Consider the following 14741-nt stretch of genomic DNA (forward strand, 5'->3'; position numbering starts at 1 on the left):
GTGTTGCCAGCAGTATCTGAAAATGTACAATGTGTGCTAACTCTGCCTGGCAAGTGTGAGAGCTCAGTGGCTGCAGGTGTCTCCTTTCCTCATTCTGAACCATTCAGGATGGACATTTTTTTTGGTTTGACTGTTAGAGCTGCTCGAGAGCTCCATCAAAAACTGCTGGTGGCTCTCAGTTCAAACTCCAAATGGAAGTAGGCAGTGATATTAATGTGGTTGTACACCCCAAAAATGCCTTGTGGAGTACTAAAGAGTGTAACACCTGAAGTAGGAGATCAGAGAAAAATGTTTTGTAACTTCTTTTAAAACTTTTGTGTCCTTTAATAGGAAAAGAATTTGAGTGGAACATGTTGTGTTATTGCCATTTGAGGATCTGGCCAAATAAGCTCAGTTGTCATTGTTAGCTGTCCTTCCTGTAGGTATTGAGAAGGGTAAGTAGTTGTCACTTTAATGCTCAGTAAGAACAAAGTCTCCAAAAGGCAGAATTATATATAGAGGGGGGGAAAAGAAGTGTTTTGTACTCACAGAAGCAAATTCCTGAACAGGAGGTGTTGAAAGGCAGTTGGATTAACTTCTTGAGCTTGGTCCACTTGAGTGTGTGTATTCTGTATGTTTAGTGGGTAAAGTCTCTTCTCTTGTTCTCACCTAACCAAAAGTGGATATTTTTTTTTTTCTCATTTCACATCAACCAAGAGAAATTTCAGTGCCATGGCTTGATTTCATACCAAACATGGAAATTCTCAGCCTCAATGGAGAGGTTTTTAAAAGCTGTGAGTATGGAAAATATGATGGTGACATTACTTAACTAGCAGCCATTAACTGAGCTTTGGGTTTCTGGGCTGCAGAATACTGGTAAGTAGCTCATGGCTGGAAATCCTTAAATTTGGGAATTCAGATGGAGCCTTTTCCAATTCCAAATGGTACAGCTGTGTTTTCCACTTGCATAGTATATTTTTATTCCAATAAATGTTTCATATGTGACTTTGTCTAGTCTACAACAAAATCAATGCAGAAGTTATCTGCTTTATCTTCCTTAATTGCCATCCATATACTAAATTACTGCTTCCTGCCCGTGCTGAGAATGTTTGCTGGCAATGAAGTACCTGCCAAGGTAGTAATGTCTTGTGTCAAGAGGCTAATGTGCACTGTAATCTATTTGAAATGCAAACAGTTGTCTGGTCCTGGCTTGGAAACAGAATGGTAATAGAATGGTCTTCTGTGGGACTGGAATCATCTCCTGGAGCTGGGAGGAAGGAGTCAAGAGAAGGAAGAGATAACAGGTACCTCAACCTCAGTACCTAGAGTTAAAACTTGTAATTACAATGTTTTCTCTGCCTCTTGTGGCTTTTAATTTCTTAGTGAATCAAATGTGTTTTAAAAGATCTGAGGTTTTCCTAGTAGAAGGGATTTGAGTTGGATGTTCAAACTCTTGAGCATTAAGTGCCCTGGAGTGTGTGTTTTAAATCACTGTGAAACATCCTTAAAGCTACTGATGGAATCATGCCCTATAAGAGCTAAAAATAGAAATATCTGGTCTCTGGGAAGTGGCAGAGTAAATAAATAATAAAACCTGTCACCCTTGATGAGTTCTGTGTAACTTGGTCTGAAATACTCAGGATCCTGTGTGCTATTATGATTAACACTGCTTTTAGTGTAGGTGTAACCATGAATTCAGATGTGAGGGGAAAGAATAAAAGAACCAACTGATGAACAAGTTCTAACAGCAGTTGGCTATTTTTGCTTAGTATAGTGGTGCTTTTTTTTTCTCTTCATATACTCTTTAGAAAGTCTGCTGCTGCTTTAAACATTGGGCCACTCAATGGGTCTGACTTGAATCAGTTTATGTCTCAATCACATTCCAATGTGTAATGATTCTCCTGAAGTATCTGAAAATCTGGATTTTTCTTCTGGCTTGGGGTTATATGAGAAAGGGAAGAAGAAGAGCTGGAGAAAGTTTGGAAAGAATAAACCACAGGCTTCAGTTCTGCTGCTCTGGAGCAGGGATGTTTAGCCTGTTCCCTTGTCACCCCTGCTCTGAGTGGCCCTGTCACATGCAGACTCCTGGTGTGCTCAGTGATGGGAGCAGACACCTCGTTCCCTGAGTGGCAGCTGCCTGCACCCCATCAGATGGGCTTTTTTTCTGGCAGTGTTATTTGCTGGTTTAAATAGAACTACTTTGGCACAGTGTACCAGATGAGTGAAATCCCTTTTCTGACTCTTACTCCTTCAGTATTACTGGATGCTGTCTTTGTCTTCTCTTGCTGCTCTTGTGAAGCTGCTCTGCTGGTAACTCAGTCCAGGAGCCTGCTCTGTCAGGCACTGGAGTGGGAGAGAGAAGGCCCCACCTCTGGCTGTTAATCCATCTCTCCAGGAAATGCTGCTCAGCCACCTGCAGCTCCTGTTTCCTGACAGGACACGGTGCACAACTGGCAGATTTCTGCCCTTCTGACCACAGGGCCTCACGTTTGGACCCGTACTTTGCTGCCTGTGAGGATGTAACCTGGGCAAATTTGGGAGTGTTGAAATGCAGACTGGGGAGAAGTTTCCTCCTGTGGTGCTTGCTCTGTGGGTTAGGTCAGTTCCGTGGAGGCAGGAAAGCTGCTTGAGCTCACACTTCCCATGGCAGTTCCTAAACTCTTGTCCAACACTGACAAACTGTCTTGGCTCAGGAGCTGCTGTTCCAGGACACTGCCCCTCTGATGATCTGTTCATTAAAGGGAGGCAAAGTGGAATCATTCTGAAACTGCCCACAAAATACTCAATCAAGTAACTCCAAGCTTAAACCAAGTCAATTTTGTCATAAAATAGAACAAGGAGATTCTCTTCTTTTAATTATTCATAAGCCGTTTGCTCTAGATCGCTGCAGTGAGATGATTGACCCTGAGAGGTAATCATCTGTGGGGCTGGAAGTGGAAAATGAAAAGTTTATTTGATAGAACAGTTTTTAAAACTGATAAGGGAAGAAAAAAATCTGTTTAAAAAGGATGAACTACTCAAGATGGTAAAATGCTGAGTTCTGAGGAAAATTCTGCTTTGAAGTACAAACGGTGCAGCTCCATCTGCTGGTGTAGAACAGAGGATGGGTCAGTGTAGATGGAGTATTTGGCAAAGAAGCCTGTGCTGAATTTGGCTGCAATGTGTGTTCCTAGTATGTGCAACGTCTCCATATACCCTCAGAGTCCATTGAAGATGTTCTCATTTTTTTTCCATAAAGACTTAAACAAAACAAGCTTTTCCTAATGTTGATTTCATAGGGATTTTATTTTCTAATTTTTTTTTAATGTGAAAAACCTTCAGATGGCAGCAGTAGGGAGGTTAAAATCAGCCAGAGTTGATTGAAGCAGGGCTGCTTAAGGTTAAATACAATTCTTATTTAGAAAATAACAGATAGGGGTCATGAAGAGCCTCAGTAGTTCCCTGCACTTCTCTCTGCCCACCCTTCCAATGTGTCTGAACTCCCTCTCAACATTTTTGACACACCTTGTCACAGCTCTAATCCAAAGTGCATGCTCCTTTTAGCTTTCCTCCTCTGCTTTAAGTGGGGATTGGGATCTGGAATTTCTAATGAAGATGTTTTGACTGACAGGGTATTGGTGCTCAGGTCAGAGCAGTGTGAAGTACCTCACTGCAGTGGAAAGGAGCATGGCCAGGGTATACACTGTTCCTGTGTCTGATAGAACCATTACAAATCCCCAGTCCTGGTTTGCAAAAGCAACACATTTCAAGATCTACAGAGTTCTAGTATCTGGATTTTCTTGAGTTTGCAAAATCAGGATTCTTGCTGAGTGAAGAGCAAGTAGGCAGCAGCAGCAGCAGATCCTTCTCCACACTGGCTGGTGCTTCACAGCATGAGTCATGCTCTACTTGTAATAACATGGAACTGCATCTATTTATCTAAACTTTCATTGATTTTTTCACCCTAGTTTCTTATAGGCTTTTAGAGCTTTATTTTCTGTGATATTATAAACAAAACTGGAATAAGGTCCAAAGGGAATAATCACAGTTGATCCTTGGCTCCCTGAAGCTGGTGCTTAATTCAATGGGAAGAACAAGACAAGATTTAGGAGTGACAGACAACATCTGACATTTAAAGTTACTCAAGCTTTGTAACCACAAGTTTTTGCAGTGTGTACACTGAAGGTGCTCAGAATACAGTGTTGGTATCCAGAGGACAATGAACAGTGGATGAAGTGGTCTAGGTGCAGTTTCCAGTTCACTTCATGGAAGGTTATTTCAGGCACTTCCTTTCACCAAACAAAAATGTTTTGAATATGCTTTCCTGGGTGTTTTTGTTTGGTTTTTGTGTGTTTGGGTTTGGTTTTGTTGTTTTTTTTTTTTTTTTTTTTCTAGTAGGAACTGAGCTCTTGAATGAACAATAAGTATTCAAGGAGTGACAGTTCTGGGAGTGATGGACACCAGTTTGCACTAATGAGAGATCTGGGAGCTTTTCCAAGGATGACTGCATCACTTAATTATTGAACAATCCCATATCTCATCTGCTACTTGCATCAGATGTGTTTAACCCACTGCATTCTGAACAGCTTGGCAAACCTTGTCCCAGGCTTCTGCTATCAAGTAACTTGAAAGAATTGTGTGAAGCATTAGTGAGTTGTAAAGGAAGGCTAAAGAGATAAGAACATTCAGTGTGGAGGAGAATGAGTGGGATGCAGTGGCCAGGCTGGTGGCAGTGGCAGCTCTAAAAAGTGATTCAGCTGAGCAGTTCTATCTTCCTCTTCCCATGGCTTATTTCAATCAAGAGACAGCATCAAACATGGTGACAGGAAATGGAGCAATTACAGATAGACTTCAAGGAACAGCTTATCAAAATGGAAGGTTAAACTTTCATAAGCAAAAGGACCATTCTTGTCCTTAGAGTAACTTTACCAGAAATACCAGATGGGAGCCAGGCAGCCACCTGACATCAGCTCTCATCCTGCTAAAAGTGAAAGTTCCTCACCAAATTATAGAGCTTAAATCAGTGGGGCTATCTTCTCATTCTCTACTGAAAACATACACTGAAACTCTTGGGCCTGTTTTATAGTGTGGCAGCTGTATCCTCTTCTCCCTTAGGTTCCAAATTACTGTGTCAGTAACTCAGCCAGCATCACCAGTTACCAGTTGTGCTGCACACTGGGTGAGAAAGGCACAGTTAGGGCTGGCAGTACAACTGCTAAGAACTGCAAAGCCTTCTGTCCTCACACTGGTTCTGGATACTTTAACTTATTCATACACTATTTCTAACACTTGACTGGCTGCATTGTGAGTGGCCAGCAGCAGCAGTAGTGAGAGCAGGCAGAGCAGCTTTCCTTTGCACCTATATTGCACTAGCATCATGTTTGCAAAGAATCTTCTTTATCCAAACCATTTTCAACATGTTTTTGGAAGAAATCAAGGAAGAAATCCCCTGACAGATCTGCACGTGCTGTTTTGAACTACTTTGTCAACTTGATAATGCAAAGGCTGCATATTTCTCTCCAGCTAAAATTGCAAAAACCTCCCAGCAGTGAAACTTCATGATGCTCCTGTGAGGAAGGAGTTTCCTCCATTTTCCCTGCAGGGATAATGGCTGGGCTGGCACAGAGCTGGCACAGGGCTGGCTCCCTGGCCTGTGGCTGTGCATGGCAAGGGGAGTGCTCCTCTGCCTCTGCTCTCCCTGGCTGCTGAATCTTGGCCCTTGCCACCACTTTCTGCCATGCAGAGTCACTGCAGTGGGCAGCAGGATGAGGGGGGGATTTGCATCATGTGTTTGTATTGCTGGAGGAAACATCAGCTGTAATACATTTGGATGGAAGCCAGATAAAGAATAAATAGTCTTAATTTTACAGTTTATTCTAGTAGAGAGAGATGATCTTAGGAGTTGTTTGGCAGAGTTCTTCACAGGACATCATCTGTGATTATATCAAAGGGATTTATGAGCCTATTCCTCCTACTGGGACCATAGCCCTGATTTTCTTGGTATTGTTTGAGAGGCTTTAATGCTTTGCAGGATGGAAATTCAGCTCAGTGGAGCAAGACCAGACTATAAAATGATTGTCTGAGCTCTTTGAAAAGCCATATTAAACTGGGCAGCTGCATCACATCTGAAAGTTACTTGGATCTTTCCTTTCCCTGTCAAGACTTCCTTATTAGCCCAGGGCTCTTTAGGATCCATCCCTTGGTGGAACAGTCTGTGAGTGATTCTGATCTGCACCCTGCCCTTTCAGGACCTGCCTGCACTGCTGCTGACTGAAACCCAGACTTGCTATCCTGACAAAGCACGTGCATTAAGAACTAATTCATAGTAGTGCCATGCTACCACGTTAATTATATCCAAGTAGTTCTATTTCTAGTCAATTATGCTGAAATTTGAAGTTTTGGGTTCAGTGTGATGTTTGACAGAATGTGCATGGATCTCCTGATGTATTTTATGAAAGGAAATAAATATCTGTAAGGGATCAAGACCCTACAGTTCATCAGAAGCTTCTTAGCTATGAATTTTGATTCCTATTACTTTCTAAGCAGAACCCAGTACAATTAAATCCTGATCCCCCTGCAGCTTCATGCTGCTGATGGAACTGCAAAGCCAGGAGCATTTACACATGCTGTCTTGCCAAAGGTGAAGGTTACTGGAGGGTATGCCTTAATTTTATGGAGGTGTGCCAAAGTACAGCTAAAACTTAAACTCATCTACAAAAAAACCCCGTTATACTCTTGTGACTTAATATCCTGTAAGTGACCACGTTAGGAGAATGTTTAAAATACAGAGGAAATAGCAGCTTGGGGATGAGTAACAGGAGGCTCTGGACTCTGCAGGTCTCTGGGTGAGGTCAGGTTAGAGCCCCAGGAGCTGGCACACCTCTGCACACACACTGCACAGTGGGGCACGATCTTGCAAACTGATGGAACTGTTGTTTGGCTCCATATCGTCTCTTGCAAGATACCTTCCCGTGGTGAGCATGAAAACTAGGTCCACTCTGTTGTGTGGAGAAAATTTGACTTTGCATTGAATTGAATGTATCTGCTGGCCTGAAAGCAGGAGGCTGCAGCTTCTACTGCCACCTGGTGCTGGTGCCCAGGGCAGCCCGGGAGCTTGGCCTGCAGATCCCAAACCTGTTAGCTAACTTTTCTTTTCTCCTACTCCACCTTACAGATAAAAATGTTGTTCCTGAAGGGCAGGGTATGATGTGTTCTCCTCAAAACTTCTCCTTCAGACTTGTCAGGCTGAGAGAAGAAAGCTCAGCAGGGTGAAATTCTGTGAAACTTGGGGCTTCTTCCATTCTCTGGTCTCCTCATCCAGTAGGGCAAAGCTTCTCTAGAGACCATCTGTTAATTTCATATGCTTTTCATGGACTCATTAATATTGTGTGAACCTCCTGCACTGCTCTTTCTTACCATTCTAACCTTGATTCCCTGTCCTTGATAGCTTTTTCCCTCTTATTTTTCCTGCTGGGGTCTGGTTTATGTAGACCCACACCTCCCTGGAGAGAGGTGGACCCTCCTGGCAATTCCTGCCAATTCTAAAGAGAGGCTGACAGCTTCCAAGAGGATCTCACAAAAACATTGCAAATGTGACTAATTGCTAACACACAAAAAGTAAACAAACATACATCTGAGTTTATTGTGCTGTTAAAGGTCTTCATGTCAAAGGTCATCTGTATCTTTTATTAACTACTTCAATGGGTCAGTTGAGTACATTCTGAGTAGAGAAATAAATTACTTAGCAAAAGCCTGTGAACAAAGACTTAAATTGTGGGACAGATTTTTAACTCCAAGATAGGTTTTATATAATTTCTGGCACTCCTACTGAGAGCTTCCTGGTCGCTGTGGTGGCTTCCAGGTGTGTGGCAGGCTGATGGGCACGGTGTGCTGGTGAAAGGTGATAAGCAAACACTCACACCAGCAGCATTTTTCCAGTACCTGACTTACAGCAGGGAATATGCCCCACTGCCCATTTCCAGAGACTCTCATATTTCACTGTGGTTTGGGGATGTGCAGCTGCCTTGGTCAAGGAATGCAGTTACAGACCTCACTTGTTTCTAACACCTCCAACAGAAAGTTTTCCTGAATCTTCTGCATTCGTTTATAGATATGAAGTAGGATGAGGAGATACTATTTCTTCTGTACCCCAGTCCTTACAGCCAGTGTGCAAAGAGCAAAGCCAATATTCTGCATGTTCCAGGCTGGGCTGACCTAAAATGACTTGAATTTTACAGGGAAATGACAGCGAACTGACTCAGGCCCCAGGCTGAGTGGCATGTGGCTAAGGGCCAGCCCCTGTCAGAGGTGGTGTGAGGAGCGTTAGGAGCTCAGAGTTCACCTTCTCTGAGCCCGTGAAGCCTTCGAGCTCAGCCGCACTAGAGGGCACTGCTGCAGCAGTCCCAGGGCCCACAGCTCCCCCCAGCTCTGCAGGCTTCGGAGCAGGGTGCTGTGTGATGGGCTTGGCCGGGTCCCCCTGCCCTGGGGGGGACCCAATAAAGTTCTACATGACAAACCAAACTGGCTAAAAGGCATTCCTCCAAATATTTGAAAAGGGAACTACTGACTTCAATATTTCTGATATATCAAATACTTTCACATTTTAAGTCTTCTGGCAAACAACTGTTTTAAAAAAAATCAGTTGCTTTAAAACTAAACTTCCAAAAGACATGAGGAAAACCTTTATCACTTACTGTGCTTTGAGTAGATAATGTGAAATTGAAAGGGACTATATGTATGTTGGAATACACTGAAATCCAAACAGATTAGGTCAACTAGAAAAACAAGCAGCAGTGCTTCAGACAAGGATCACAGAACTGAAACTGATCCCCAGCTAAATATGAGTCAACCCTGTCATGCTGCTGCAGAGAAGGCTAACATCACACGAGGCTGTACAAATGGAATTATCTCTGCAAGCCCTGTAAAGGAGCCTTCACAGGCAGTGGTAGTTCCTCAGACAGTGTAGTGGTTGTGATTTCAGGTGCTGTTCTGCAAGAAAACATGAATAAACTGGAAAGTGTCCAGAAGACAGCAATGAAAATACCAGAGATGTAGATATCATGCTATGTAAGGACTGTTTAAACAAAGGAAGCTTTTCAATCTAAAGAAAAGACTGAGAAGAAACAAGCTTCTGTGTAAAAGGCTACTGGAATTAATGGAACACATTTTTTTTTTTTTTTCTCCAGGTCCTTGAAAACAGAGCTAAAAGTGATGGGAAATCAGAGTGTAGCAGGGATGTTTTGCACTAGAAGAAGCTTGTTAATGTAGGAGTTAAAAGTGACACTGAAATCTATACCCATAGGTTGCTGTAGTGTTTCTATCATTAGTGAACCCTATGAACAAGTCTGGTAGGTGCTACCTGTGACATGAACAAAATTGATCCTGCCTTGGGGCAGAGGAATGTGTGACCTCCTGAGGTATCCCATCCTCTTTTCCTATGATTAGGGGCTGTTCATTAATAGACTTATAAACATTATGTTGCTGACCTGGTTACTGACATGTTTTCTGAATAACTAGCCTGCTGTCCTACACCAGGTGAATACTGAGAGACAAAACAGGAAATGAAAACATGATTCAGGACCAGCCCTGCTTACTGGGAATCTTTAAAGGTTAGTGGGGAACACTGCCAGGGCTGGAAATGTGGAAAAGTGTGTCCTCCAGCAGCAGAGGGAGAGAACAGCAAACACAGGAAATTAAAATGTATCTGTTAGGTTTAAAGAGAAATGCATTCTTTAAGGAAGAGAGTCACCTGGGGGAGTGGGGCAGACGTAGCTCTGGTGGGAGATGACAATGTGCATGGATATTGTTTTGCATGATAATTTGGAGTTTTCTTTTTTTTTTTTTAATATCTACCTGACCACTGAATTAAGAAAATATGTATGAATGAAGATGGAAGGTAAATTGGTGCCTAAATACACCTAGTTAGTGACCATGAGAACAAGCCAGTCCTACTCCAACAGACCACTGTTTTTTCCTGGTACTTTTCCTAGTGCAATTGTCTTAGGGAAAGTGTAGGTTCCACTGGGATCCACAGTCACCCTGAGCCTCCTGTCTGAGGTACTAGGAGCAGTATTTCTACTCAAGCTATTGTAAATGCAGGTGCAGATCCCTTAAGTGTCCAATTATTTTATCTGAAAAATTGCCTTGGTCTTTTCTATGAAGAAAAGGATCATTTAACTATAGAGCAGGCTATTCTTTTAGTATGGGCTATTTGGTAGGTAGATTTCCTTTGGTGCAAAGGAAAAGGATCTCTTCATCACCTTGCTGAGGACTGGAACAAAGGTTTTCTGAATGGGTAGGTTTTCAAACGCATCTGTGATTGAGCATCTGCAAAATACAAGAGAGTTGAATACATGAAAAGAAGAATGTTAATAATGCTGGGCTATAGAGAATTCTGATGCAAATGAACCAGTAGCTGGCAGAGACAAGTCTCTTTTCATTTCTGTTTTTGACAGTCAGAAGGGTGTGATGTAAGGCTTATATTCAGAATTAATCCTATCATACATTGAGGCTTTTGGATTCCAGGCTGCTTTCCTCTGCATTTGTGTGTTGCTGATCATATCAACTGTTTTTATGTTTCTGTTTCAGAATTACATTTAAGTTTCCCTTTTGCATAGATTTTTCCAAGCATTAATTCTGTCTCTTCAAGTCTGTGCTGTGTTGGCATGGGCCTTAGTCTGGCTCACCTCTTGGTGAAAAGAAGCTGGCTCCATATGACCTTCATCAGCACATCAGGATCCAAACACTTACTTCTGAAGTTCTTCCATCAGGATTTTAGGTTTAACAACAACATAAGTCTCGTGGTAACACCAAGTCACTGATTAGAATTCTTCCTTGTGCTATTAGATAACTCCCAGGACAGCACAAACCTAAAGGTCAAAGGAACAAAAATCCTCAATTGCAAGAAAAAAATTGCAGAGGAAGAGTAACTTTTTTTCATCTAGGGATTGTTGTAGGTTTTTTTGAACTGTCTAATCCAAGAGTATTCTGATAAGCCAGACACTGCAAAGGAGCAGTACCTCCAAGGACTTCAGAGCCATGTAGTGAGAAGATACCAATTACTTTGCTGATTGTGGACAAAGTTCATGGATTTAGAATTGTAGTGTCTTAGGGCTGCAAGGAGACTTTTATTAATGACCAGGCTGTGAATTGGCTCCCTGCTGACTGTCAGAGCAGAATTTGTGTTCAGGATTTGGCCATTTTGCTTTTCATGTCACTCACTGAACTCCTGCCCCTTGCTGTTTAAAATCATCCCATAGCTGCAGGATGATCCCCAGGTCCACTGTTGATGTTGATGTGATGGCTGACACGTGATAACAGAGAAGAATCAAACATAAAGGAACCATCTTACTCTTTGCTGCTGCTTATCAGACTGTTTTCAAAGTTTGGGCAGGTAGGAAAGCTTGTGATGCAACTTCCTCCATTATTAAAATAAGTTGTTTTATCTTACTTGTTTAACTTGGGTGCCTTCTGGCAAGTAAAGGACCCAGAACAACCACCTACAAAGAACCAACTAGCAGCTGAAGCTGCATTTTCAGTATCTTCAGCTGTTTGTTACAGTTATTGGGTGTGTTCTGAGGATAGCTTAGGAGAAGCAAATTAGCCAGTTTCCCTGAAATACTGAGAGAGCTGGAATTCCATAAGGCCAGATTCTGATCTCTCTCCTATATTCCTATCAGGAGTGTTGGAAGCACTGGTGGCAGGGAGCAATTGCAGCTGCCCAGACCTCCCCAAACAGTCAGGGCAAAGGTATTTAATAGAAAACTAAGAAAAGGTTTCCCCTAGAATTCCCTTTAGTCTCTCCACTTGGAACTGCAGACAATACTGGCTTTGCCAATGTAGAAGTCTAGCCTAGTAAAGGTTTAAGGTGTTCTTGACTTCAGACTGATCCTACAGAAAAAACTCCTCTGGACAGCAGATCTAGCTAGTAACTTGACTTGAAATTCAGTGCTGCAGCAGTGTGCTTGCCTGTCAAACTCCTTACTCTGTCCTCCCGGGGGAAAATAAAGCAACTAGAAGCTTTTAAATTTTCCAGTTAAGCTACTTTCCTTAAAATAAAATAAATCAGTTGAGGTCTCCTGCGAATCAAGGTCTTCTAAAAAGAGTCACCAGGTTCCCTGTGAACAGTAAAATGGTGTGATAACTACACCTGGGGGTTTAGGTCTTATTTGTATTAAGGTAGCAACTGGAAATCCATAAAATATGAACTGCATGTTTCTCATACAGAGACACTTCCTGAGTTAGTGAGATCACAGTCTTGACAAGATTGATAAAGAGGGAAGTAATTGTTTTTATCTGTTTAGAAGGCAGAAAGGCAGCCCCTGTTAGTCAGCAGGGAGAGAGGAACACCCACCCAAACATCCCAAGCTGTTCTCCATAGGTCTGCCCCTTCTCCACATCCTGCTGTGAGACAGGAGGTGAGTCCTGGCTGATACTGCTCTTCCCATGTGAGATTTTGCCTCTCCACTCCCTGTTACCTAAGTTTTCTTTACTGGCTGCCAGCAGCTCTCAATCCTATCCTGACATTATCAAAGACGATCTGTATTGTCAAGCAGATTGAGTTTGGGGCTACAGGCCAACATTCCCCATTGCTTATCTCAGCTGCCACAGATTAGTTAACCCTTGTGCAAGTCAATCAATCTAGTTCAGTCTTTAAAACTGGGATAATGACATGTACTTAACTGGAAGCTTTGTAATTAGCCTGAATAATGATTGCAATGCTGGATTTACATTTCTCAGTCTTTACTCAGTGGCCTTGTAGTTTGTGGTCAGTGAAAAACTGTGTCTGTCACACTCTGTGCCACTATTTTCACCAGATTTTGAACCTTGTGGTATGTACTTCTTTCTCATGATTCCTCAGGAATTCTGAGTCACCAGAGACTGTTTGAAATGAAGTTGGAGAGGTATGAACTATGTTCTTCAACCCTGCTAGGTGTTAATAGGGTCAATTTGTTGTTTCCTGTTCAGTAGAAATACTTTCTGCTGAAGGTAGGTTTGGGTGGTAGTGGAGACACCTTTTTTGCTAGTCTAAAGCCAAATTATATTTCACTGAACTGAGAGCCTTAGTAGAAAAAAAAAAAAGCAGTGTTTTTCTGCTTATTTGTCAGTGCTTCTGCCCATGTTTCTCATTATTTTCCCTAGTGACTTCTCTGAGAGGAAAGAAGCACGAGCTGGGTTAGAGTGCTGAGCTGCACTGTTCTGATTGGGCTCTTAGGCAGGACATGCTCAGCAGTGACTTGGCTCTTCTACTCCCACGGCACCTCTCTCCCTGCAGAGGAGAAGAATTGCTACCAGTGTCTCTGTGGTACTCACCCAGACCAACACGCTGAGCTCCCAAGGTCGCTGCCGAACCTGGGCAGCTCAGAGCTGCTGTTACAACAGGAGCTCTTTTATAAATAGGATAGGCTCAGCTGATTAGCAGTCTTATCTCCAGCAATTAATGAGGCTAAGTGTTCATCATGTCACAGAGTTCATGCCTGTTGCAAAACGTTAAGCAACTGCATGTGTGTGGGAAAAACCCCTGCAGCTTTGTAAAGCTTTTTAACAGCCAATATGTATTCTTGTGGAGAGTGGTTCTAGTGGTGACTTACCACTGACACCTTAATGAATTTGGGAAAAATCCATCCCAAGAGCCAACTCTGATGGAAATGTACTCCTTAGTTAGCTTTTGTAGTCAGTAGTTGGGTATGGACAGGCACGGTTAGCAAAGGATCATACCTGAGCATGGCTCCTCCCTGCTGGGACCTGTTGTTTAACTGCAGCTTTTAGGAAGAGCACTTTGATTCTGTAAAACTCAGTGCTACATTCCTTCCTAGTGTCACCTTGTGCTCCCTTTACAGTTTGGATATTTCTTTCAGGTGTTGAAAGACATTTGAGTCTCCAAGGTAACATTACCTTCATAGAAATGTGCAGATTCCTTAATTCCCTGCAGACTGGGCTCTCACTGTTGTCTGGGAGGAGGATAAAGAGAAATTGTGACTCAATATTGCACTTCTTAGAAAGTGGTGCAACATTGCCTATGGTATTTCCCCATATGTAGCAACTGCTTCCTCTTTGTTGTTTGTTTCATCGTTTATTGACTGTCCCTTCTTTGCAGCTCCCCAGTTTCCCCTAAACACAAATTTCTTCATAAAGGAAGAAAAAAAAAGTCCCAAGTTGCTGCATTGTCACATGGTGTAACTTGTCACTTTGTGGGTTTATCCTGATGTACAATCCAGAGAGCAACATGTACGAGTCTGGGAGCTCTTTGCAGTAGTAGTAATGGTTGAAATGCAGTTTGGAAATTGGAAAACCCGATTGGTTTGGTAACTGTGAAGGATTGTTTCCTTGTTAGCTTCTAAAGGAGCTGCTGACCTGTGGAAGGTTGTGACCAAGCTCCCTGTGACTTCACAGCTGTGTGCACACTAAGACCAAACACCTTCTTGTTTGGCTTCACCTTTGCTTAAAATTTGGTTTCAGATCCCGGGCAGGCTGGAAAGGAGCAGTTTGTAGTTGAGATTAAGAGCGATTCTAATACAGTACGGGTGGCACTCATCGCCAGACAGCAATTTTGTATCGTGAAGTATTGAACTGGTGATGTAAGGAAAGATGAAAGACAAAAGTCGGTGTTTTCTGCCAGGGGGACGGGCGTGAGCGCGGCGGGCCCACACCCCGGCCCCGGCCCAGGGAGAAGGTGCGGCCTGAGCTGACGGGCAGAGGAGCTGAAGGCAATGGGACGGGATGGACGGTGACGCCACGCTGCGGGCGGGCTCTCGTCCCCCATACCTGGCGCCCTCCAGCCCTCA

This window comes from Merops nubicus, unplaced genomic scaffold (genome assembly GCF_000691845.1).
Source record: "Merops nubicus isolate BGI_N331 unplaced genomic scaffold, ASM69184v1 scaffold18893, whole genome shotgun sequence".
In the NCBI taxonomy this organism is placed as follows: Eukaryota; Metazoa; Chordata; class Aves; order Coraciiformes; family Meropidae; genus Merops; species Merops nubicus.